Below are 26,644 nucleotides of genomic sequence, written 5' to 3'. Positions count from 1 at the left end.
TAACCTGCTGTGGCCGTTGCCACATGATGGCACCTCACAGGCCAGCTTCACTTGAGTGTTTATCTTCTCTGAGCTCTCCTCTGTTTCCCATATGCGCTTTCCTTCCCTGAAGGAAAATATTTTTAATGGCTGGTGGAAGACAAATGGGACAGCCTAGCTGGTGAACTTCTTAGAGATGGATCCGCCTGCAACAGAAAAATAAATACACGCAGCCAGGATGCACACCACTGTCCTGCCTAAAGCAGCGCCAGGAGGAGCCCCCAAAACCCATCTGAGTGGACTCTGGAGATCGCTGACCTTGACCTCATCTCCTTGTTCCAAACCCGCAAGATGGGACACTAAAACCCGCCCATCCGGGAGCCAGCACCAGGGCAGCATCAGCACCATCCTCTGTCAGGCAACCAAGGCCCTTCTTCCCATGGAGACGAAAGGGCTGGACAAGGGTGACCTTGTCTCCAAGCTTGGGGGTCATGTGATCATCCCCTCTCCCCACTGGGCTGTGCGTGCCTGAAGCTGCAGACGGTCTCTGGGATGCAGAGAACTGGGAAGCTTTTGTTCCTCTGGCAGGGTCGGGTCCCCATGGGGGATTGATTGTTTTTGCTTGGCTGAAAGGGACACTTTGGGGATAGAATATTTCAGCCTCAAGAAGCAGCAACATTTGCTTGTAGCTGGAAGTCTCCCGTCCTGGTCTCCAGCTGTTGTCTGGAGCCACCAGATCCGTGCTGAATGGGACTACACCCGGCAACTGGACGCAGACAGCACCGGGCTGGGCTGGCCGTGGACCAGCCTGTGTCTGAGAAGCCCCTCTCCAGGGCAGCCCGGTAGCAGGGATGCCCTCAGCCCTCTCAGTGGTGTTTACCAGGCTCTGGAATGAACCTGCCCACTGTGGATGACTGGGCTGGGGAACCAGGCTCCACAGGGAAGCATTTTAGGGGGAAAACAGATCCAAGCTTGAGGTCCAGAGTAACTCCTTGGGAAAAAAGATGGCAGGATCTGAAACAGCCAAGGTTCTTGCAACAGAGAAGCTTCAGTTCTCTTATTTAGCTCTCAGGAACGTTTACCATTGTCCCTGTTCAAGTGAAGCCACTGAACTTCTAAAAACTTAATTGAGGACCTGCTGTTTTGCACACTGATCGTGAGAATATGTGTAATGAACTCGCCTTAGTCGCTGGTACCAAAGGTAAAATCGGATCAAGAGCACTCAGTGGGAATTCAAACCTCATATTAGCCAAATGTGGGGCAGCTTTTTATAGGTCCCAGGTGAGCTGAGGAAATCTGAATGTGCAAGGATGCTGCTGCTGCTGATAATAATAATAGCTACCATTTCTGCGGTATGTGTGCCAGACACTGTGCTCAACCCTTAAAGTCGTCCCTGGGTCAACCCAGCCTGGGAACCAAGGCTCAGAGAAGCAGTCCGGCCAGTGGAGGGCAAGGCCAGGACTGAGCCCAAGTCTGCTGGCTCCAAAGCCAAGGCTCCTGGTTCCTGTTGCTCTGCAAGCCCCTCCCACTTGGGCAGGGGGTTGGGGTCTGAGGGGAAACCCTGTGGCCCCCAAATATTTCCCCCAAATATCATCCCTGTTGCTTCCAGACAGCCCAGGGAAAATACAGATCAATTTGCCTGGGGTGAGGAAGGCATCAAATCTACACTTCTTTACCTATTTGGCAACCCAGACTTCTTTGGGAATCAGAGGAATGTCACGAAGCCTGTCCCCAAAAGACCTCACCTGCAAAAGCTACATAGAAATTCTGGAGATTCAGAGATGCTCCCCACCCAGCCCCAGAAACCCTTCCATGGACTTCAGGTTCAGAATCTCTCCATTAAGCCAAAACAGGGGTACCTGAAAGTTAAAACTAGACCAAAAGAGTAATAATCATAATAGTAACCATGCATATACACTTTACTGATCACTTATCCAGTGTCAGGTACTCACACCAGGAGTTAGCAAACTTCTTCTGCAAAGGGCTAAATAGTAACTATTTTACCTTTTGTGGGTCCTGTGGTCTCCAGTCGCTGTCACAACCTCTCAACTCTGCCTGCACTGGTTGGGGGCAGCATCCACTCCAACCATAGCCTATTCCCAGGGACTCCCAAGGACCTCCCCCATCACCTCAAGTCCTCAAGCCTTCGGGTGACTGTGAGGGAGTGGGGATCGGCAGTGGGAGGCGGGCACCAAGGCCCACCCCTAAACAGCCACAGACAATATATAAACACATGGCAGCTTGTATGCCAATAAAACTTCATTTATGGACACTGAAACCTGGATTTTGTATAACTTTCACATGTCACCAAAGTATTCTTCCTCTTTTTTGACTCTCCCCCAATAATTAAAACATGTAAATACCATTCTCAGCTCGCGGGCTGTAGGAAAACAGAAGGCAAGCCCACAGGCCAGCCCCTGCACCATGCCAACCGCTTTTCATCCTTTTGAATGCTTACAACAGCTGGATGGGTTAGGCCTCGTTATTATCCCCATGTGTCGGATGAGGACACTGAGGCTCAGAGAGGTTAAATAACTCACTCAAGAAGCACAGCAATCGGGACTTGAACCCACCCCCAAGCCTGTTTGCTTTTCTGAGAGACAAGCTGGGTGAGTTTAAATTGTGGAGAAAGGGAAGGAAAAGGTGCTGGTGGGGCAGAAAGGGAGACCCTAACACACAGCAGCGCTTGCCCCCTGGGAGCACAAGGGAGGGCGGGGTGGGGATAGGGGAGGCTCTTTGCTTGAATGGGCTGCACTGCAGGGGTGGCGACCGGTTTCCTCCAGAGGCCCCAGATCCACGACAGCTGGTGGCCCTCACATTGTTTTGCGTCTCCCAGGTTCTCTTAATTATAACTAATTTGCCACCCTCAGCAATGCCTTGTTCTCCTTTGCTAATACCCATGAGTTGGAACCATGAGCCAGACTCCCAGCCGAATGTTGGGCAAAAATCACTTCCCTTTCCCACGTAGGGAGCCCCAGTCTCTTAGAAACTGGCCTTCTCAGTGCTGCAAGGCGGGCAGGGCGGCCCTTTTGCATGTGGCCTTGCTTGGCTGAGATTTGCCATCAAATCTGTCAGCAAAGGGGCTTAGCAAAGAATCTGCTTAACTTTCTCCAACCCCCTGGCTCCCCGGCTGACTCTCGGAACAGGAGACTGGCTGCACGGGTGGCCTTTCTCTTTGGTGCTGTTCGCCTTTTCTCCATTCCCACCGAGTCATTTGCAACTTGGGCCCAAGTCTTGGGAACCCTCTACCCCAGAAACACTCCGGGCTGTGCCTCTGTCTTGTTTGGGGTGACAGGGACCGGAAGCTGGGACTGAGGAAGGCGGCCGCTGCTGAGGGGTGGGGGAAGGAGGCAGGCTTGCCAACATACCTGTGTAGGTAACCCTAGCCAAGCCACCTGGCTTCACCGAGGAAGCCTTGATTCCTCATCAGAGGAGCATTAATACCATGAGCTCTGAACTTGTGGGGACTGGGTTTAATACAGGCTCTGCTGTCACCAGCTCCCAGACCTCAGGCAAGTTATTTTACCTTTGTATCCTCAGTTGACTCATCTATAAAATAGGTCTAACAGTAGTTTTCTCATAGAGTTGTTGTGAAGATTAAATAACGTAATAAAGGTAGTGTTCAGCTCTGGCACTGGCATTTTAATGATTTTCATCAGTAAACTAAGGGTGGTGACACTCTAACCACACAGGTCTGGAAAGGGTCAGCATGTCAAGGGCCTGGTCCATAGTCCCAAACGGGAGCGGAATCACACGGTTCTGCAGCCAGACCTCCCGGGGACCACCAAGAGCATGGGACCTCAGATGCGCCCTGCCTTTGGGATTGAAACTCTGTTTATCAAATTCTAAGCACACAATGCACAAAGGGCAGTTCACTCCTTAGAAAAATAATTCCTGACTCGGTTCCTTTAAGTAGCTAATTTCCCCCAATATGTTCAATGTATGGCCCTATTTTATAAAAATATCTACTGACCATCACCTTCTCAGTAACGTTATCTATTGGGTGAAAATACCCTTCTCCTGCAGGCCTCCTGCCTGCAGTGGATTTCTTCATCTGTTGCTTCAGGTCAGGAACAAATGCAGAATTTTGATGTCCTTTTATTTCCCTCCTGGCCCCAGGTGGGCAAACAGGCAGGCTAAAACCCCAGGCCCAGCTCTTTCTCTGCTCGCCCCGACTGTGCCTCCCACGCCCTTGCTTTCATGGCAGGAGCCGCCCCTGCGCAGCCTTGCTCACCAGCGCTGCTCAGTGGTAATATCTGAGTGCTGCGGCAGAACATCAGCCCTGAACCGCCACCTCCATTGCTCTGGGCCCTAACCCTGTTGACTAACCCAGGGCACTCTCTCTCACCACGACACCTAGGAGCTCTCGGATTCTCAAAATGTCTGCTCAGAAGGCGAGTCCTCTGCGCCCTGACCCCACGGGACCCAACAACAGGAAGATCTTTATTTAAGAGCATCCTTTTTGTCTGCTTATAAAAGGAACACACCCCATCAGCAGGTACGTGAGCAGATGAATTATTCTACTTCCATACCATGAAATTCTAAGTCACTGTTCAACACATTTTATTTGATGTGTTTATATGTAGCTTGAATCTTTTATATTATTGAATTACATGTGCAATTTGGGGGGGGGAAGCACATTGATTATTTTTTTTAAAATGGAAAGTGTAAAAAACAAAGCAACATTTGCCTCTCACTGGCATACCACTCAGAAGAAAGCAGTTCGTTCTTCTGTCTCTTCTGAAGAGTCAAAATGCTGGGGTGTGTGTTTCCAAGACAGACTAAGCCTGAGAGGTAGCACTTCCCCTGCTTGGGGAAGTCACCTGGGCTCCCAGGGCCGGGCTGAAGCTGCTAGCCTGCCCCACCCCAACCTGAGCCACCCCCAGAGGCACCTGCTTGTGTAGGGGGCACCTCCCAAAAGGTTCTCCCTGAGGCCAGCAGAATACTTGGGCCACAAGCCAAAAGGTTCTTCTCTTTGTTAACTACAAAATAAACAACTCAAGCCCCCCGGGCTACTTGCAGTACAAATGTTTATGCCTTTGGAAAGAGAAAAAAGAAAAACTCTTGAGAGTTCTGGAGCAGATGGGCGCCAAGTTTGTAATTAACCCTTAGCAATCGGGGTGTCTGATCTTCCGCCAAGGGGTCTGCAGCAGTTTGAGGCGGGTGGCTGATCTGGGCTTCTGCTATAACTTTGCTATTGATGGGCTTTTGAGGCCTTGGAATGCTCTCTGGAAATGACACCGGCTACATCTTTAAAACTCTGAATTAGGTACTAGAGACTCACCCTGAGAAAGAGCCTGACACCACAGCACCCGCTCCAGGTGAAGGGTTGTGAGCAGCTACAGCATTCAAACCACTTGGGGCAAGACCCCCTGATGATGGGTGTGTACACAGAGTCAGGGGGAGCAAGGCCCACCCACCACGGGGCTAACATTTGCTGAAGAGCAGGTACTTTGTCATATCAATGGTGGACATTGATTAAATGCCCGAGGACCAGACTCTGCTAAACTCGACACACTTCATATTATTTCATTTGATCCTCCCAACCACCCAGTAGGGTGGGTATGGTTATATTCACATTTCACAGATGAGGAAATTGAGTCTCAGAGAAGTAAAGTCTGCTTTATTTTTTTTTTTGAGTCTCATTTAATCCTGGCTGCTTAGGTCCTCCTCTTCAGATGATAGGTGTCCCTTGCCCGAGGTCATCGACCTGGTGAGTGGTGGCAGAGCTGGGACTGAAACCCAGGGCTTTGCAACTTCAAAGTCACCTCCGGCCATCCCTGTCCATTTGTGTTCACTAACACAAATGACGGTTATCACCTTTCAGACTTCCAGAAGCAATGCCGAACTCAAAGGAGCTACCTGTGGGAGCTGAGTGCACAGACAAGCTCGCCACTTAGGGGTACCCAGAGGGAGTGAGAGGGGCAGCTGTCAGCCCCCAGGTCCCAAAGCCCATCATGAGAGGCTGGGGGATCTCAAAGGATCATCCTCCTCCATCTTTCCAATGGGGAAACTGAGGCCCAGAAGGCAGAATTCATGCCCAAGTTGCTACTATGACTTTGCCTCCACAGTCTGTGCTTTTCCACAGCTGCATGGAGCTTCCTGAAAAAAAACTGAAGGTGGTGGCAAGCACTGGACTGGGAAGATGGGGAGAAAGCTGATCTGGCCTGTTCCCTGGGCCCTCGGTTTAGATGGAGGGCATCACCCAGTTGCCAAGGGTGTTTCTTCCTTTATGCAAAGTCAGCTGTGGACTGCTTCCATCTTTAGCTCCAGTATCTTGTGGATTCAAGGCACCCTTAATGTCACAAACAGGCAGGGTGGGGAGTGAGTGGGCAGAGGATCTCCAGGAGATTTTAGAGGGAGGACCCAAGAGAAAACTCCTTCACTGTACTTCACTTCCTCCCACATCCCATTGGCTGTAACCAGTCACATGGGCTGGGCTGGATACAAGGGCTTCTGGGAAGTATAGTCCTCCTGCGGGGGAGGCGGTGTGGGAAATGAAATTGGTGAATCCACAGCACTGTCTCTGCCATAACTATTCAAAATCTCACAGTCGTGTCAGGGCCTGAAATGCCTCAAGATCTGAAGGAAGGTCCAGTGTGAGTGCTGTTCAGCATAGCATGTAGGAGGAGCAAGTGGGTGAGGCTGGAAAAGTGGGCTGGCCCAGCTTGAGAAACACCAGTGGAAAAGTAGCAGGGAGAGAGGGTACTGATCTGCAACCAAGCCCCACGTGGCTAAAGTCCCTGACATCAATTCAGCCACGGCAGGAGAGGGACATGATGGTGCCAGACACATATATACAACGGAATATTACTCAGCCATAAAAAGAAATGAAACTGAGTTATTTGTAGTGAGGTGGATGGACCTAGAGACTGTCATACAGAGTGAAGTAAGTCAGAAAGAGAAGAATAAATACCATATGCTAACACATATATATGGAATCTAAAAACAACAACAAAAAACTGGTTCTGAAGAACCTAGGGGCAGGACAGGAATAAAGACACAGACGTAGAGAATGGACTTGAGGACACGGGGAGGGGGAAGGGTAAGCTGGGACAAAGTGAGAGAGTAGCATGGACTTATATACACTACCAAATGTAAAATAGATAGCCAGTGGGAAGCAGCCGCATAGCACAGGGAGATCAGCTCGGTGCTTTGTGACCACCTACAGGGGTGGGATAGGGAGGGTGGGAGGGAGATGCAAGAGGGAGGGGATATGGGGATATATGTATATGTATAGCTGATTCACTTCGTTATACAGCAGAAACTAACACACCATTGTTAAGCAATTATACTCCAATAAAGATGTTAAAAAAATAAAAAAAAAGATGGTGCCAGAGCAAGAGGCAGATGAATGTTAAGGGAAACCCAATAGCCCTGAAGATGTCCAGAGGAGGCCACACCAGCCAGGAGTCCTGGCTAGCTTTCCAGAAAAGGAGAGGATGCAAGGGGGAGCTGGAAAATGAAAATAAAGAACAGAGGAGAAAAGCAAACACAAGGCACTGGAGAGTTCTAAGACAACAGGGACTGGTGCCAGCAGGGCCCGCATCACACAAAGGCTACCTCTGCGGTGACACAGGGCCACACGTTCAGAAGGGTCCTGTGCTCGGCTCTGCTGTCACCATCTTGAAATTCTTAATAATTGTCAAAGAAGGGGCCCCATGTTTTCATTGTGCATTGGGCCGCACAAATTATGCAGCCAGCCCTATGTCTAGCGGTATCAGCATGATGACCCTGCCTCCAGGGCAGGGGTGCTGCTGAAAGAGGCTGCTTTCCAGCCTGATGGGATAGCAGGGCAACAGGAGATGGATCTAGAGGAAGATGGGGAGTAGGGGGCTGGTCAGCTCAGGTGTGTCTTGTTCCTTAGTGTTCTCAGGTATAAATATTTAGGAGAGACTGGTTTCAGATTCCACTTGCTCAGGGAGCCAGATTAGGAGGAAACAAGTGCTTGCCGGTGAGAGATTTTTTTAAAAATTGAGAATGATGAGCTCTGTAGGAGATGTGATGTTGAGAATGACAGATGATAGATGAAGTCCAGGTGCCCAAATGGGGAAATGGGGACATTGGATTAAAGTGAGAGGGAGGGGCATTAGACTAGGAGACTTGAGGTTCATCCTAACTTTAGGAGCCTCTACCTTCATAGACAAAGAGACATTCAAGGAGGCCTGCCTGTATGTTTTTTAAAACCAGTCCTGGTGTTGGAGACATCACAAAATCAGGAAATAGGTTAACTAGTCCAAGATGGAAATGCCTGTGGATGGTGGTGGTGGGGATCCTCTTCAAGTCAAAGAGGGATTCAGACACAGCTGGCAAACTGATGAGACCAGCCCTCCATTGCATTACCTAGAACAGCCCACAGCCTAAGGGAAGAAGGAACCTAGTACAGGGAGCTCAACCTAGATACAAAGCTTGATTCCAAAGGAGAGGAGTGACTAATAACCGTGCCTTCCTATCATTTGTTGAGTACACGCAGTGCCAGACACTGTGCTGCACACATATATGACTTATACTCTGCTGTGTAACGTACCCCACAGTTCAGCAGCTTAAAACAATGAAAATGTATTATTGTCAGTTTCTCTGGGTCAGGATTCAGGAGCAGTTTAGCTGACTGGTTTTGGTTTAGGGTCTCCCACAAGGTTATAATCAAGATGTCAGCCAGGGAGGCCGTCATCTGAAGACTTGTCTGGGGCTGGAGGATCCATGTCCAGGATGGTGCACTCATGTAGCTGGCAAGTCGGTCCTGGCCCCCTCAGTTCCTTGCCTCTTAAACCTCTGCATGGTACTTCTTAAGCATCCTCAAGATATGGTAGCTGGCTACTGGAGCATGTGATGCAAGAGAGAGAAGGATGGAAGCCTCAATGTCTTTTATGATGTAGCCTCAGAAATCACACTTAGTCATTTCTGCAGTGTCCTGCTGGTACAGAGATCAGACCTATTCGGTGTGGGAGGCAACTACACAAGGGTGTGAATACCAGGAGGTGAGGATCATTGGTGGCCACTGTGGGGGCTGCCTACTACAGCATGTTGCTTGCATTATCTCATTTAATCATGACAACAGAGTTGGTAATAATATTTTCCCCTACTCGGAGGAAGAAAGTTTGTTCAATATCAAAGAACTAATAGCAGAGCTGGGATTTGAACCCAGCTGTCCCTTGGATATGTCTGAGCTCTATGGTGAGCAGGGATGATGTAAGCGAGGACTGACAGAAATGCTCACAAACCCTGTTAGACCCTGGCCTCCAAGCAGGAAGATGTTGCATTTCTCTCCTTTGGAGAGTCCCAAGTGGGAATGGCATCTTCTCCCCGACTCTCCCACAGGCCATTGGGAGCTTTGGCCCCGGGAGGGCACCAGTGAATAAGAGGTAGAGAAAGGGGCTGCATCTCTCCAACCCCTCCTCACTTCTCCCCAAGAGAGGGGGCTGCTACTTCGAATGAGTCTGATTCCAGAACAGTGACTGAGTAGAATTTACTAGTCACTGTTAGAAGATCTTTCACATACACATACACTACACACATGCACACACACACTGTCTCTCCATACACACCACATACATGCACACAACCACACATGCACAAGCATGCCCACACTGTCATACAAATGTGCTTATCATGCAGGTGCACATCTGACACACACACATGCACACACACCACACACTCTTCTCTTAGGCTTTCTGCCTCTAAGTGACCACATGGTTCATTTTTTCCATAAATATTTATTGAGCAGCTACTTATGCCTGGCATGGTGCTGGGTACAAAGGATACAGTGGCATTAAAAATAGGTGTGGTCTCTCCTAGCTAATGCAATAAGACAAGAGAAGGAAATTAAAGGTATACAGAGTGGGAAGGAAGAAATAAAACTGTCTTTGTTCACAGATGACATGATCATCCATGTAGAAAATCTGAAAGAATCAGTAAAAAAAAAAACTCCCAGAACTAATTAGTGATTATAGCAAAGTTGCAGGATACAAGATTAATATACAAAATTAATTAGTTTCCTATATACTAGCAGTGCACAAGTGGAATTTGAAATTAGAGAAATAGTACTGTTTACATGAGTACCCCCAAAATGGAATACTTAGGTATAAATCTAACAAAATATGTACGAAATCTATATGAAGAAAACCAGAAAACTCTGATGAAAGATATCAAAGAATAAATAAATGGAGAGATATTTCATGTTCATGAATAGAAGGACTCAATATTGTCAAGATGTCAGTTCTTCCCAACTTGATCTATAGATCCAATGCAATTCCAATTGAAGTCTCAGCAAGTTATTTTTGGATATTAAAAAACTGACTCTAAAGTTTATATGGAAATGCGAAAGACCCAGAATAGCCAACATGATATTGAAGGAGAAGAACAAAGTTGGAGGAATGACACTACCTGATGTCAAAACTTACTGTAAAGTTATGGTAATCAAGACAGTGTGGTATCAGTGAAAGAACAGACAAATCAATCAGTGGAACAGAATAGAGAACCCAGAAAAAGATCCCCATAAATATAGTCAACTTCTCTTTAACAAAGAAACAAAGACAATATAATGGAGCAAAGATAGTCTTTTCAGCAAATGGTATTGGAACAACTGGACATCCACATGTAAAAAAAAAAAAAATCTAACCACAGACCTTACACCTCTAACAAAACTTAACTTGAAATGAATCAGAGACATAAATGTAAAATGTGAAACTATAAAACTTCTAGAAGATAATAAAGGAGAAAACCTAGATGACCTTGTGTATGGTGATGACTTTTTTAGATATAACACCAAAGGCATGATCCATGAAAGAAATCGTTGATAAGCTGGACTTCATTAAAATGTAAAACTTCTGCTCTGCAAAGACATATCAGGAGAATGAGAAGACAAGCCACACACTGGGGGAAAATATTTGCAAAAGACACATCTGACAAAGACTGTTATCCAAAATATATTTATAAAGAACTCTTCAAACAACAATAAGAAAATAAATGACCTGATTTTTAAAATGGGCCAAAGACCTTAACATACATCTCACCAAAAAAGATATACAGATGACAAATAGCATGTGAAAATATGCTCCATGTCGTATGTCATCAGGGAAATGCAAATTAAAACAATTAGATACCACTACACACCTATTAGAATGAACCAAATCTAGAATACTGATAACACCAAACGCTGGTGAGGAGCAATAGGAACTCTCATTGCTGGTGGGAATGCAAAATGGTACAGCTACTTTGGAAGACAGTTTGGTGGTTTCTTACAAAACTAAACATGCTCTTACTATATGATCCTTGCAGTCATGCTCCTTGGTATTTACCAAAAGGAATTGAAAACATGTCCACATAAAAACCTGCACTCAAATGAGTATGGCAGCTTTATTCATAATTGCCAAAACTTGGAAGAAACCAAAATGTCCTTCAGGAGGTGAATGTATAAATAAACTGTGCTACATCCAGGCAATGGAATATTATTCAGTACTGAAAAGGAATAGTCCATCAAGCCATGAAAAGATGTGGAGGAAACTTAAAAGTGTTTTACTACGTGAAAGAAGCCAATCTGAAAAGGCTACATACTGTATGATGCCAACCATATGACATTCTGGAAAACGCAAAACTATGGAGACAGCAAAAAGGTCCAGCAAAAAGACAGCAGGGGTTAGTGGGGAGGGAGGGATGAGTAGGCAGAGCACAGAAGATGGTGAAAATACTCTGTATGATACTTTGATGGTGGATACATGTCATTATACATTTGCCAAAGCCCATAGAATGTACAACACCAAGAGTGAACTGTAGTGTGAACTTTGGACTTTGGGTGATAATGACATGTCAGTGTAGGTTCATCGACTGTAACAGATGTCCCACAACCATCTGACATGCTTGAGGCAGGTCACAACTTTCTTACCTCATCTGGGACCCCCGGAGGTCCCACTGTGTTCTCTCAGTGAAACAGCACACAGCAAGCCACAAACGCCAGAGCAGACAGAAGGAGGGATGCCCCAAAGGAATCCAGCCCTGGTCGCAATATGTTTTATCATCTGCACAAGCACATAAAGCCTTGTGTGGCTTGCTCAGGATCAATGGCCATAATCATTTAATGGCAAAGCAGGACTTGTCACTCGGTGACATCAAAGGCCCCCAAGACCAGTGCGGGCTCCTCTGAGACTATTCCAGAACCAAGTTATATATCATTTTTCTGTTTGTCAATGTCTTGGTGTGTATATTTCACTGGGCAACCTCACAGGAAGCAAGATTTGGGCACCCCGGACCTCCCTTCCGGACACCAGCCCTGAGGACCACAGTCCCACCATGCCTTCAGCCACAGGCTTTTGGCACCACTGGGCAGCCTGGGCACCCAGCAGAAGACAAGGGTAGTGGGTGAGAACAGGTGGAGTGTGCACCTGGTGGGCAGGCCCATGCATGCATGTAAGAGAGCCTGGAGGCCCTCAGACAGCACGTTGAGACTTTGAGGGAGGCTAACCACCCCATCTGTGGCCCAGGCCTGCCTAATTTACCTCTGGTTACAGATGCTTTCCTATATGCCAGGACCAAGTAATTTAAGTCACAATCTGGAATGTCTGTCAGAGCTGGAGGTCGTGCTCTGTCCAAGTGCAGGCACCCCCTGTAGCATCCTTAGTAGGTGGCCCTTTACCCCTGCGTTCACCTTCCTGCGGCAGGAAGCTTGTACCTCTGCAGGCAGCCGCTCCTGCACTTGACAGGTGTGACTCTTACCTATCCGGCCCTTGGACTCTTGTTGGCCCAGAAACGTGGGCCTTGTCCCAACCTTCCTCTCAATCCCATCTACTGCCCTTTATCCCTCTGCCACTGCCAAGGTCAAGCCAAAAACCACTCCTTGCTGGGTGACAGCAGTAGTGTCCTTGGTGGTTTTCCCTCTCCCATCCATTCTCCACCCTCCCACAGGGGGGCCCTCCTAAACCCAGGGCTGACCAGCTCCTTCCTGCCTAAACCCTTCCATAACCGAATACCAGCCCTAAGAACCCCAGTGCTCCCAGGATAACGGGGCTTCCTGGGCTTTTATGATCTGCCTTCAACTGACCTCTCTAACCTCATTATTAAGAAGAAGAAGAAGAAGAAGAAAAAGAAGAAGGTGATGATGATTGCCAACACTTAGCACCTACTGAGCTCCAGGCACTGTTTAAATGCCCCAGACTGCCCTGGTGACACCTTGGTTTTGGCTCAATGAGACCCATTTCCAACTTCTGACCTTTAGAATGGTAAGAGAATGAATTAGTGTTATTTTAAGCCACACAAAATTTGCGGTAATTTGTTACAGCAGTCATAGAAAACTAATACTCCTATTAGAAATTTAAATTGAGAACTTAAAAAATCTATTAATTTGTTTAAAAATAACAGTAAGTATATTTTTTGTTAGCATAAAACTATTTTTATTTTAAAGTAACTATATTTTAAAAAATATTAGTGAGAAGATGGCTTTTTAAAAAATATTTTTGTAAATCTTTTCATGTCTGGCTCCACAGATGATAGCTGGATTCCCATGTCTGCTCTTGCATTCTCTCTGTTGTGGTGTATTGTTTTGGTTGAAAATATGAAGAAAATTCAACCTCATACAGATAGGAAGGTGGAAAAAAAGAGGAGCATTTCAATAGCTTTTTCAGACAACAATGGCTATTCTTCTTTGATATAAACTAAAACACAAAATTGGCAGTTTTTCAAAGGTTAGTTGCAGTGTGGAATCTGAAACCATATCAATGGTCTTTGTTATGACGGCCTTTGAATGATTCTGGCCTTGATGCCCCTTTGCTACACAGAGGAGCTGACAGTCCCCTTGCTGGGGAGCCCAGGAAAATGCTGAAGGTAACTCAGCCCTAGTAGGAGCTGGGCCAGGGAAAGGACAGAGGTGACAATGGGGTGGAAGTGGCAGAGCAGTTTAGGACAGTGGCATTGGACACAGCCAGCTGAGACCTTTAGAGGCTGCCAATGACAAGCTGACACTGCCCCGTCCCCTCCCCATAGCCAATTACAGCTCAAACAAAACCAACCATAAGCTCCAAACCTTTGTGCATGTTGGAATTAAAATAGCTTCTTTCTAAATCTTCTGCTATCTTCTAGCCAGATTCTGGCTAAGTTTGTCAAAGCCCATCTCTGCTAATTGCTCTGGTCCTTGGGTATCCAGCCTGCTGGGAGTTAAGACAAGCTTAAGACAAGTATGACAAGTTAAGACAAGTATGAGTGCAGGTCCTGCTATGCACCAGGCCTGTGGCCCTCGGTGTCCTCCTCTGTACAGCAGGTATCTTAACACCAGGGTTGTGAGGACCCTGAGATGAGGCTTGTGAGGCATTTTAGCCAGCGCCTGGTGAGTGCAAGTTCAAGTTTGCTGTTATTATTGCAGGAATGCAAGTGACCTTCCAGGTGCCTCCAACTGGCCCCTGCAGCCCAGATCTTTCAGCCAGTGCCCAGGGCTTAGTGAGGTTGGCTGAACTGTCCACTCTCTCCCCAGCTCCATAACCTGGGGTTTCCCTGGAAGCCTCAGGGCTGGGGATGGAGGTGTTGATGAAAATAATCAACAAACCATTTATAATAAGAATAGCAAAGAATTTTATTTGAGCCAAACTAAGGACTATAGCCAGGAAGACAGCCTCTCAGATAACTCTGAGAAACTGCTCCATAGAAGCATGGTTTTCAGCACAGTTTTATGTCTTGTCAGAACAAAGAACATCAAACAAGTCAGGGATACATTCCTTCAAGTTTAAAAAAAAAAAAACAGATCAGCATGTACACATCAGGTCAGTATGGCCTTGGCACCTGGGAAGGGAGTCTTAGCACCAGAGGAGTGACATCCCAGGAGGGAGGCATTTAATCTTTATTTTTAACGTGGACATTCTTTACTTCTGGTCATCTGCTTTTCTTGAATCAAAGCAGATGTACAATGTATGTTTAATAGGCCACAAACGGGCTGTACTAGTTAGCATAAAATTCAAGTTAACTCATGTATAAGCCAGAATGACTTCCCCAGACCTCAATACATGAACATTTCTTTTATCAAGAGGAATACAAGGAAATGTCTCAAACACAAGCAACTTTTCCATTTCCTCTTCCCGCAGAGCCCAGAACCACTGCAGCTGCTTCCAGAAGGATAGGATCTGGGAGGCCAGGGGGAGGAGGGGAGCAGGTCAAGGAGGCAGCACACTTGTCCCACAAACTTGAAGCTTGGGGTGGACACTCTGAGGGGGACTGTCCAGATCCCCCTTCCAGGCCGGGGCACCCAGAGCTCATCCCAGCAGCCCAGAGCTCATCCCAGCAGCCCGCCCCAGGAAGCGGGAACACATGGCTGGATGTCCTCATTGTCCTCCCTTGGGGGACCTGGTCTGCCTTCAGTGGCTCACTTTGCATAAGTCCAAAGGTCCATACCAGCAGCAGAGTCCCAGTGGCCAGCCAGCTCCCCCTGCCTAAGCCTGCCTTCCTGAGAACAAGCTCTTATAACCTGCTCTCAGATCTGGGGTCTCTGAGCTGCCCTCGGGGAGCCTGCCAAGGGACCTGGGTCCTGCTGGGTGGTCCAGGTGAGCCCCTCACCCTTCCCAGTCTCAAGACCTCCCGCAAGGGACTGGAGGAGCCTCTAGTTAGGAAGGGAATGTGCAGCCAGTGGCACATATGTCACACCTCCTTAGCAGACCCCTCCGCACCCCATCTGAGTCAGAGTCTGAGTCAAAGGAGAGGAGGGAAGTCTCCTTGAAACCTCCCAAGCATGCGGGGGAGAGGAGAGGGATGGAGACAGAGATGGGGATGGGGCCTCCTGCCCTTTCTGCAGACTTTGGGGACAATCGGCAGAGTGCTTGTTTCTTCTATCCAGCCTTTGCATCTTAAGGGGAACAGAACCCTAACCTTCCCTGGTGGTAGAATGCCACCCTCAGCTGCAGATTTTCGGGAGGGGGTCTCTGAGGTATGGTGGTTTTGCCCGAAGGGGCAGTTCTGCCCCTGGCACAGGGAGGTGGACAGGGGAGCCAGGGCAGCCCCATGGATCTCTACTGAACTAAAAAGGGGAGTTCAGAAGGGAGATGGGTCAGACTACCCTTGGTTTCCAAGGGTTGGCCATAAAAGGCGTTGCAGTGCCTGCCTTCCTCTCTCTTGGATCACTCGCTCTGGGGAAAGCCAGCCACCATATTGTGAGGACACTGAAGCAGCCCCAGGGGAGGCCTGAGTGATGAGGAACTGAGACCTCCAGCCAAGAGCCATGTGAGCAAGCCATCTTGGAAGTGGGTCTTTCAGCTCCAGTCAAGTCTTCAGGTGATGGTAGCCTTAGCCAATATCTTGACCTCAGTCTTATGAGTGACCTGAGCCAGAACAGCTCAGCTAAGCTGCTCCGGAACTCTTGACCCACAAGAGCAACAGATAACTAATAAAGAGTTCCTCAGAATTTGGAGATCTAGGTGTGGAGGAAACAGGTTCTGCTCCAACCTTTGTTGGTGGTTGGATTCTTCAGCCCTCAGATCCTCGGGCTGTGGCCTCTTGGCTCTGCCAGGAACCAAAAAGATCTGCATCCAGCTCTGCAGACTGGCTGAGGGTATGACTGGGCCACCTCCCTCGATGGGTAGAAAAGCTTGTTGTGTGTGTGATGAGGGGATGAGGGGTGATGATTAATTTGCTAAGGCTACCATAACAAAATACCACAAACTAGGTGGTTTAAATAACAGAAATGTATTTTCTCACAGTCCTGAAGGCTGAAAGTCCAAGATCAGAGTGCTGGCAGGTTTGGTTTCTCCTGAGACCCTATTCTTGGCTTTCAGATGGCCACCCTCTTTCTGCCTCTTCACATAGTTGTCCCTGTGTGCATGTGCATCCCTGGTATCTCTTTGTGTATCCAAATTTCCTCTTCTCAAAAGGACTCCAGATTCGGGTCTACCCTAATGACCTTCTTTTAACTTAATTACCTCTTTAAAGACCTTAGGTCCAAATGTGGTTACTTTTTGAGATACTGGGAGTTAGGACATCAACATATGAGTTTGGGGGTGGGCATGGTTCACCTGATACAGGTGCTGAGAGCTTAGTTTTGTCTGAGCCAAGGGGCTGCTGGCAGTGGGGAGGAGCATAAAAGAACTGGGTGTGGGAACAGGACCGATGATCTGAGGAGGAAGAGTGAGGCTCAGGGTAGGCTGCCTGCCACAGATAATTTCTGGGAAATAGAGGAGCCAGGACCCAAACATATAGTGCCTGTACCCCACCTGAGTGGACACAGAATCCAGTGGGGGGTCTCTCTGTGGCCAGAGTTTCATTGGTAGGCCCAGTGGCCACATCAAGGCCTGGGGCCTTGATGAAGGTGGAAATTGGAACTTGGGTATCAGCCCAGCCCAGCAGGGGGGACCTGTGAAGGAGATAGCCAGGGAGGCGGCCATGAGGGCCACAATGCAGACAGGCCCAGGGCCAAGATGACATTGAACCTGCACCTCCCTCCTGGACCTCTTCTTGCCAGAACCAGGTGTTTACCCACAGACCCTGGACAGACCACCTCTGTACAGCCTCAGCCTTCCCTATGACTGAGAAATATTCTTGCAGTTTCTGCAACAACCCTTGACCTCTTCACTGCCTGGACTCATTCAGGGTTTTTCCACACTCTTTTCAACTTAATTGACATTTATACAACTTCCTACCCCAAAATAGCAGAATGCACATGGAATGTTTACCAAGATAGACCATATTCTGGGCTATAAAACAGACCTCAATGAATTTTAAAGGATTGGAGTGAGCTTTCGCCTTAAGAAACTAAAAGGCAAGAAGAAAAAGGAGAAGAGCAGAAGGAGGAGATGAAGAAGGGGGGTGGGGGAGGAGGAGGAGGAGATTAGTGAGACCCCAAGTAAGTAGAAGAAAGGCATAAAAATCAACATGGAAATCAAACAAATGGAAAACAGAAAAATAATAGAGAAAATCACTGGGAAAAAAAAACTGGTTCTCTGAGAGCAATAAAATTGATTAACCTCCAGCCAGATTGGCCAATAAAAAAGAAAGAAGACACACTACAGAAATGACATCACTATAGATTTTATAGATATTTAAAAAACAAAAAGGGAATATTTTGAACAACTTTGTGCCAAAAATTTTGTCAATTTAGATGAAATAGACAAATTCCTTGAAAAGACATGATTTACCAAAGATCATTCAAGAACCAAGAAATACCCTGAATACCTCTTTATCTATTAAAGACTTTGAATTTATAGTTAAAATCCTTCCTACAAACAAAACTTGAGGCCTAAATGGATTCACTGGGCCCGCAAATCCCCCCCCAATATTTAAGGAAGAAATAATACCAATTCCATACAAACTTTCAGAAAATTGAACAGGAAGAAATATTTCCCAATTCATTCTATGAGGCCATTAATTCAACTGATATCAAAACCAGACAGTAGTATTTTAAGAACAGAAAAATTACAATATCACTCATGAACATAGAAACAAAAAATTCTTACCAAAATGTTGGAAAATTGAATCCAATAGTATACAGCAAATTCTCTTGTTTTATTGTCTATCTGGGGATGTCTTTATTTCACCTTCAGCTTTGAAAGATAGTTTTTGCTGGATATAAGATTCTTGGCTGACATATTTTTCCTTTCAGCACTTTGCCTCCATTGTTTCTTTCTCTTTTTTTTTTAAATAAATTTATTTATTTATCTATCTATTTATTTTTGGCCGTGTTGGGTCTTTGTTGCTGCGTGCAGGCTTTCTCCAGTTGTGGCAAATGGGGGCTACTCTTCGTTGTGGTGCTCACGCTTCTCATTGTGGTGGCTTCTCTTGTTGTGGAACACAGGCTCTAGGCATGCAGGCTTCAGTAGTTGTGGCACACGGGTTCAGTAGTTGTGGCTCACGGGCTCTAGAGTGCAGGCTCAGTAGTCGTGGCACATGGGCTTAGTTGCTCTGCAGCATGTGGGATCTTCCCGGACCAGGGCTCAAATCAGTGTCCCCTCCACTGGCAGGCAGATTCTTTTATTTTTTTAATAAATTTATTTACTTTATTTATTTATTTTTGGCTGTGTTGGGTCTTCTTTGCTGCGTGCAGACTATCTCTAGCTGTGGTGAGCGAGAGCTACTCTTTGGTGTGGTGCACAGGCTTCTCATTGCAGGGGCTTCTCTTGTTGCAGAGCACAGGTTCTAGGCACATGGGCTTCAGTAGTTGTGGTGCACAGGCTCAGTAGTTGTGGCATGTGGGCTTCAGTAGGTGTGGCTCTTGGGCTCTAGAGCGCAGGCTCAGTAGTTGTGGCACACAGGCCTAGTAGCTCCACAGCATGTGGGATCTTCCCAGACCAGGGCTCGAACCCATGTCCCCTGCATTGGCAGGTGGATTCTTAACCACTGTGCCACCAGGGAAGCCCTGCCTCCATTGTTTCTGATGAGAAGTCAGCTACTAGTCTTATTGAAGTCCTCTTGTATGTGATGACATACTTTTCTTTTGATGCTTTCAAGAATTTCTTTTTGTCCTTGAACTTTTTTTTTATTATGATGTGTTTGGATGTGGATCTGTTTGCATTTTTCCTACTTGGAGTTCATTAAGCTTCTTGTATATGTAAATTAACGTTTTCATCAAATTTGAGGAGTTTTCAACCATTATTTTTTCAAAAAGTTTTTCTTCCCCCTTTTCTCTCTCCTCTCCTCTGGTGCTCCCATTATACATGTGTTGGTGCACGTAATGCTGTATCACATTTCTCTAACTCTCTGTTCATTTTTCTGCATTCTTTTCTCTCTCCATTCTTCAGACTGTATAATCTCTGTCAGTCTATCCTCGTTTGCTGATTCTTTCTGATCTGAAATGGGTGGGGGAGGGAGGGAATGTGCCATGTCTCAAATGCTACAGACTCTTGCTGTTCTGAGATTTACTAAATTTTCTTGAATAAATGTTTCTTTGTTTGCTGTATGCCCTTAAGGCAATTTCCAGAGACTTTAAGTGTGTTTTTTGTTTGTTTGTTTTACAAATAATTGTTATCAATTATAGTTGTTTATCTGGGGTGAGGGAGCCACAGAGTTCCTCACACCACTATTCCATAAGCCATCTCTGAATATATGACATGTAAAAAGAGTAATACATCACAACCAAGTGAGATTTCTCTAAAGAATGCAAAGTTGCTTTAACATTGGAAAATCAATCAGTATGATTCACTGTATTAATAGACTGAAAAATAAAAACTGTAAGAACATCTCAATAAATGCAGAAAAACATGCATTCCTGTTAAAAAAAAACTTTAAGCAAACCAAGAATAGAAGGGAAATTCCTTACCTAATAAAGGACATCTACACAAAAAACACCAAGCAACAACAACAAAAATCCTACAGCTAACATCATCTTTAATGACAGAAAACTGAATACTTGCCCCCAAGATCATGAACAAGACAGGCCTGTCTACTCTCACCACTTCTATCCAGCATTGTACGAGAGGTTCTAGCCAATATAATCTGGCAAGAAAAAGAAATAAAAGGCATCTGTATTTGAGAGAAAGGGGGGAAACTGCCTTTATTTGCAAATAACATGTATGTCTACATTGAAAATCTGATGGAATTTACAAAAAAGCTATGAGAACAAGTAAGTGAGGATGAAAGATACAAGATCAACATACAAAAATCAGTAGTATTACTAGCAACAAACAATTGGAAATTTAAAAAAATTTATTTACAATAGTACAAAAATATGAAATACTTAGGGATAAATACAACAGAAAGTATGAAGCATTGTACAGAACATTGTTCCGAGAAATTTAAAAAGTCTAAATAAGTGGAAAAGTATGCCATGTTTGTGGATCGAAAGACTTAATATTGTCAAACATGTCAATTCTCCCTAAATCAATCTACAGATTCAACATAATCCTAATCGAAATCCCAACAGGGCTTTTGGTAGACATTGACAAGCTGATTCCAAAATTTATATGGAAATGCAAAGGATTTAGAATAGTCCTTTCAACAACTTTTTAAAAGAACAAAATTGGAGGACTTAAATGCATTCAAGATATTATAAAGCTACAGCAATGAAGACAATGTGACATTGGTATAAAAATAGACAAGTGATTTAATGGAACAGAACAAAGAATCCAGGAATAGACTCATGTATGTATATGGTCAATTGACTTTCAACAAAGGTGCAAAGGCAATTTCATAGAGAAAGGGTAGTATTGATATTTTCAACAAATGGTGCTAAAACAATGATAGTGTGCTGAACCTCCACCCCCAAGATACGTCCACATCCTAATTCCCAGAACCTCTGAATGTTACCTTATTTGGGAAAATGGTCTTTGCAGATGTAATTACATTAAGGATCATGAAATGAGAAGATCATCCTGGATTATCTGAGTGGGCCCTAAATCCAATGACAAGTATGTTTATAAGAGACGCACAGAGGAGAGACATACAAGGAGAAGGTGGTATGAAGTCAGAGGCAGAGATGGGAGTGATGTGACCAAGGAATGCCAGGCAGCCACCAGAAGCTACAAGATATGAGGAAGAGATTTTCTCACAGAGGCCCCGAGGGAGCACGGCCCTGCCAATGTCTTGCTTTCAGACTTCTGAACTCCAGGACTGTTAGAGAGTTGTTTTAAGCCACCAAGTATGTGGTAATTTGTCATGGTATCCTCAAGAAACTGATGTAGACATCCATATGCAATTTTCTTTTAAAAAGAATTTTGATCCACACCTTGCACTGTATATAAAAATTAACTCAAAAATAGATCATAAACCTAAATGTAAAACCTAAAACTATAAAACTTCTAGAAGAACAGATAGGAAAAAAAAATCTTTGCAACCTTAGGTTAGGCAAAGATTTTTTATTTATATGCTCCTGCATATCCAACACCGAACCTGAACTCGGGCTCCGAGTGGCCACTCAGCAAACGTGTGTGTGGGAGGAATGAGGCCATTCCCTGTACAGGCCCGGGATGCTCAGGCCACAGAGCCAGCATTGAATCTCCTGCGGATTCAAGTCAGCCACGTTCCACCCAGCAGGAAAAATTCAGAGCTGACATTAATTCAGACCCCACATACATGATTCTTACTGAGTGAGGCATTGAGACAATCTCGCCCTTTGTCAGAACTGTGGGAGTCTTACTTACACGTAGAGAGAAGCCAGTCTAAAAGCAGTCGCTTTTTGAAACCATCAACTCAAGAAATTAAGGATTCTGTCAGCGTGCCCTGAATTTCTGAGCCCAGCAATTAATTCCTTCTAGATTAAAGGATTGTTGTGTTTCTAATACATTATTATGCGGAGTGGGCTTGCTGTGAATTTTAAAACTTTAGCTAGAATCCTCATTAACTGGGACCTTTTATCCGTGTGCAACTTCTAGAAGAGGCCAGTGGCTAGAAAGTGAGCTGACACATCCAAAAAGAAAAAAAAAAGCATCCAAGGGGGCGTCCCAATGCACATTCAGCCCGGGCAGCTGTCGTCTCTCCTAACGGTAACAGGGCCATTTCCTCATAAGGCACGAGGCCCAGGCTGGACATTGTACACCACCCCACGAATCCTCGCCCGCCCTGTCAGGTGAACACGGTTGTTATTATCTCCAGTTTACAAATAAGGAGACTGTGGCTGGTGAAGGGAGGTGAGGACCCTTGCTCAGGCCCGTGGTGGCCCAAGTCTGCCTAACCTCTAGGCTCCATGCTTGGTCCCATTTTCCACTGCATCCCCTACTACCTGGACAGTGAAGATCGCTGTGCAGAAGGATGACCCCAAGGCCTTTTGAGTCCACCATCCACCTAAGAACCATTCCACTGTGGAGTGGTACCCAGGGCCATTTACATGCTGGGAGGGAGCCATGGAAATGCAGCCGTGCATGAGGCGGAGGGTGACCCAGAGGCCAGGGTCTCCATCCCATGTCTGGGAACCTCGGGATTCTTTCAGGCAGGGTCCAGCCTGGCTGCACTTATGGCAGAACCTGAACTCAGATGCAGCCCTTGAGGGGAGATTTCTAGGACCTGGGTCAGACGCTGGCTGAGCCACCCCACATTAACCTGGGTCCCCTCAGTATTTTAGTCAATCCTCGTTTTTAGTTCTCACGGGTTCATATACATAATGTGTGTGCACCCAGCCATCTCCTCACCCCACCCCAGCCCCCGGCAGGCTGGGAACCAGTGCCCACCTCCCCTCAGTCCAGTGCAGGTCCCTGGAACCCTGGGGTCTCCTCCTAGAAACTTTAGAAACTCACAAGGGAGCGGGTCAGGAGCTCCAGCCCCCCCTAATAAAATGCCCCCTTCCAGCTCCCCAGACGAGAGGTCGGGAGACAGGCAGCCCCGAGAGCAGACCCATCCGAGGGCCTCCTTCCTCTGGGCCCACGGCACCTACCTAAAGCAGAGGGGCTGCTCAGCACCTCCTGCCATGGTGGCCGGAGCTCACCACCGCACAAAGCCGCTCACAATATTCTTGTTGTGAAAAATAAAATCTAAAGGAAATTCCGATACATGCTGCAACATGGATGAACCTTGAGGACATTATGCTGAGTGAAGTTAGCCAGTCACAAAAAGACAAATACTGTATGATTCCACTTATATGAGGTCCCTAGAGCAGCCAAATTCATAGAGACAGAAAGTAGAGTGGTGGTTACCAGGGGCAGGAGGGGAGGAGGGATGGGGAGTTAGTGTTTAATGAGGATGGGGTTTCAGTTTTGCAAGATGCAAAGAGCTCTGGAGATGGATGGTGCTGACGGTTGCACAACAAATATGAATGTACTTAATGCCACTGAACCATATACTTAAAAATGGTTAAAAAGGTAAATTTAAATGATGTATATTTTACCACAATTTTTTTAGTAAATTTATGTATTTTATTATTTTATTTTATTTATTTATTGTTTCTGGCTGCGTTGGGTCTTCGTTGCTGCACATGGGCTTTTCTCTGGTTGAGGCGAGTGAGGGCAACTCTTTGTTGCAGTTCCCGGGCTTCTCACTGCGGTAGCTTCTCTTGTTGCGGAGCACAGGCTCTAGGCGCACAGGCTTCAGTAGTTGTGGCACATGGGATCAGTAGTTGTGGCACGTGGGCTCAGTAGTTGTGGCTTGTGGGCTCTAGAGCACAGGCTCAGTAGTTGTAGCGCACAGGCTTAGTTGCTCCACGGCATGTGGGATCTTCCTGGACCAGGGATTGAACCCATGTCCCCTGCACTGGCAGGCGGATTCTCAACCACTGCGCCACCAGGGAAGCCCAACAATATTTTTAAGTTAAAAAAAATATCTAAAATTTCCCTTCATCAAGCATCCTGCTATTCCCATTCTCCCACTGAATGCTGGCAGCAACATTTGGAAGTAACTTCTACTATTATTCTCATTTAATAGGTAAGAAAACAAAGACAAGGGAGGTGACATGAGTGGCCTGAGTTCACCCAGCAAGTAAGTGTAGAGCTAGGGCTTGACCCAGGGCCAGACTGCAGGACCTGCTGTCTCCCACCAGGAGCCCTGGCCACAAAGGGAGCCACCCCTCCCTGATTACTTGCTACAGCTCTGCTCTGATTCCCCTGCCAGGGGCTGCAGACAGGATCCAGATGGTGGTTCCCCTGCTGACCAGGATGGGGCCGAATTGGAAAACCCCTCCTCCAGTGTTTCCAAATGCATCCCGGACTTCTGTCCTGGAAGCGCCTGGTGCCCTCTTGCTGGGACAGTGGGGGGCAGAGGGGCAGCCGAGCCTGGCCACTGGCCTGGACGGTGACTGTTGTGGACGACAGGGGTTGGCACCAACCCAAGTACCCCTACAGGCCCTGGAATGCCCAGTTTTTTGGACCGTGAGACTCACCTTATCCTCACCTGAGCTCGTGCCCTGGGGCCGCAGTAACAAAGTATCACAACTGGAGGGTATAAACAACACACTTATTGTGTCACAGCTCGGGAGGCTGGGAGGCTGGGAGTCTGCAGTTGAGGGCTCAGCAGGTGCCTTTGTGGATTGGGAGGGAGAATCTGTTCCATTGCTCTCTCCACCTTCTGGTGGCCTCAGGCGTTCCTTGACTCGTAGGTGGCCTTCTCCCTGTGTCTTCACATCATCTTCCCTCCATCTGTCTCTGTGTCCAAATTTCCCCTTTCATAAGGACACGGCCGTAGTGGATGAGGACCCACCCCAATTACCTCATCCTAACTTGATCATCTACAAAGACTCTATTTCTAAATAACGTCACATTTCAAGGGCTGGGACTTCAACATCTTTTAGGGGGACACCATCCAACCCATAACTCTGTTCCACTACGCTCTTACTCCTCTCAGCCTCCCTGGAGGCCAGTGCGGAAGGTTCTGAGGGTTGGGGACTTTTGCAAAGTGAAAGGGTATTTCACATACTCTCTAAGGTTTTGTGAATTTATAACCATCATCGCGTGTACTGAATACTCACTGTGTGCCAGGCACTGGGCATACACATTCCCCCATCCTTAGCTGCAGGGCAGCTGTTACCATCCCATTTCACAAGTGGGTGACACAGCCCTCAGTTGAAGGAATGAAGCTTAGATCACTGCAGTTGGAGTAAAAGGCAATGCCTGGGAATTCGGGCAGGAGAGGAGGTGTGAGGGGAGGTTATTTCTACCTCCTAAAAATCTTCGGATCTGGTGACTTCTCTCCATCCCCACGTGCCTGCCTGTATCTGTGTCCTGGGGCTGCTGTAGCAAATGACCATAGACTTGGTGGCTTAAAACAAAGAAGTTTATTCTTTCACACTTCTGAAATCCGGAAGTCAAGATGTCAGCAGGGCTCCCTCTGAAGCCTCTAGAGGGGAATCCTTCCCTGCAATGTGCAGCTTCTGGTGGCTCCAGGCATTCCTTGGCTTGTGGCTGCGTCCCTCTCCGATCTCTGCCTCTGTCTCCACATGGCCTCCTCTTCTCTGTCTCTCCTCCAGTGTCCTTTATAAGGACAATTTGTCCTTGGATTCAGGGCTCACCCAGGTAATCCAGGACGATGTCACCTCAAAATCGTTAATTACATCTGCAGAGAGTCTTTTCCAAATAAGGACACATTCACAGCTTACAGGACGTGGACATATGTTTTGGAGGTCACCATTCAACCCCTTCTTATAGTCCCAGCTGCCATCATCCAAGCTGGGCCACTGCAACTACCCCGTCTCCCAGCCTCCAGGGCGCACAGCCAGAGGAATCTTTCAGAAGCAGAGACCAGACCCCAGTCCCTTCCAACTTAAAGCCTCACAGGCTCCCAGAGCCTCAGGAAGCTCCCTTGGCCGGGCCCTGCTGACCTCTTAGGCCTCGGGTCTCCCTGCTCCCCTCCCCACACCATGTTCCCACCACACTGACCTGCCCTTGGTTCCTGCAAGGGTCCACACGCGCTCTTGCCTTCAGGCGTCCCCCGTGCGGTTACCGCCGCTCCCTCTGCCTGGGACTCTTCCTGTGAGCTTCACCTGGATGACTTTTGCTAGTCTACCAAGTCTGTTTAGAGAGATTCTCCTGCACTCCCCTTGACAAGTGAATCAGGGGCCTGAGTTCCCACAGCCTGTCCCCGTCAAGTCGTCCCAGGGGGTTATAAGGTGGGTTCACCTGTCTTTGCTCTCCGGACCGCGAGCTCGGCTGGAGCAGGGCCCACCTCACCCACATCCATCCTGCTCACTGCAGAATGGCCGCCACCCGCCGCAGGGCACAGCTGGCATCCTGCAGTGTGTCTGGGGGAGCATGAGGATCAGACAGGGCTGGAACTTTCCTCCCACCTCCCACCCCTGCCCATCTTCCTTCCTCAGAGTCTTTTTTCCCACCTTTAAAATCAAGTTCTGTTTGAATGT

At 47.0% G+C, this 26,644-nt stretch overlaps 1 protein-coding gene across 5 annotated transcripts in view; it reads left to right on the top strand.

Annotated features, from left to right (window-relative positions):
- The window catches only part of EMID1 (EMI domain containing 1), an 87,630-nt gene that overhangs the window by 8,592 nt on the left and 52,394 nt on the right, over positions 1-26,644 (top strand). For 2 of the 5 annotated variants that reach the window (XR_009544345.1, XR_009544346.1), the window contains exon 2: positions 4,340-4,477. The exons of the other annotated variants lie outside the window; for them this stretch is intronic. The gene's annotated coding sequence lies outside the window, so the exon portion shown is untranslated. The remainder of the gene's footprint in view (positions 1-4,339; positions 4,478-26,644) is intronic. 5 annotated transcript variants of the gene reach the window in all.

This window comes from Lagenorhynchus albirostris, chromosome 14, assembly GCF_949774975.1.
Source record: "Lagenorhynchus albirostris chromosome 14, mLagAlb1.1, whole genome shotgun sequence".
Taxonomy (NCBI): Eukaryota; Metazoa; Chordata; class Mammalia; order Artiodactyla; family Delphinidae; genus Lagenorhynchus; species Lagenorhynchus albirostris.
Note: the sequence above shows the minus strand (reverse complement) of the source record. Positions and strands in the feature narration are given on the sequence as shown.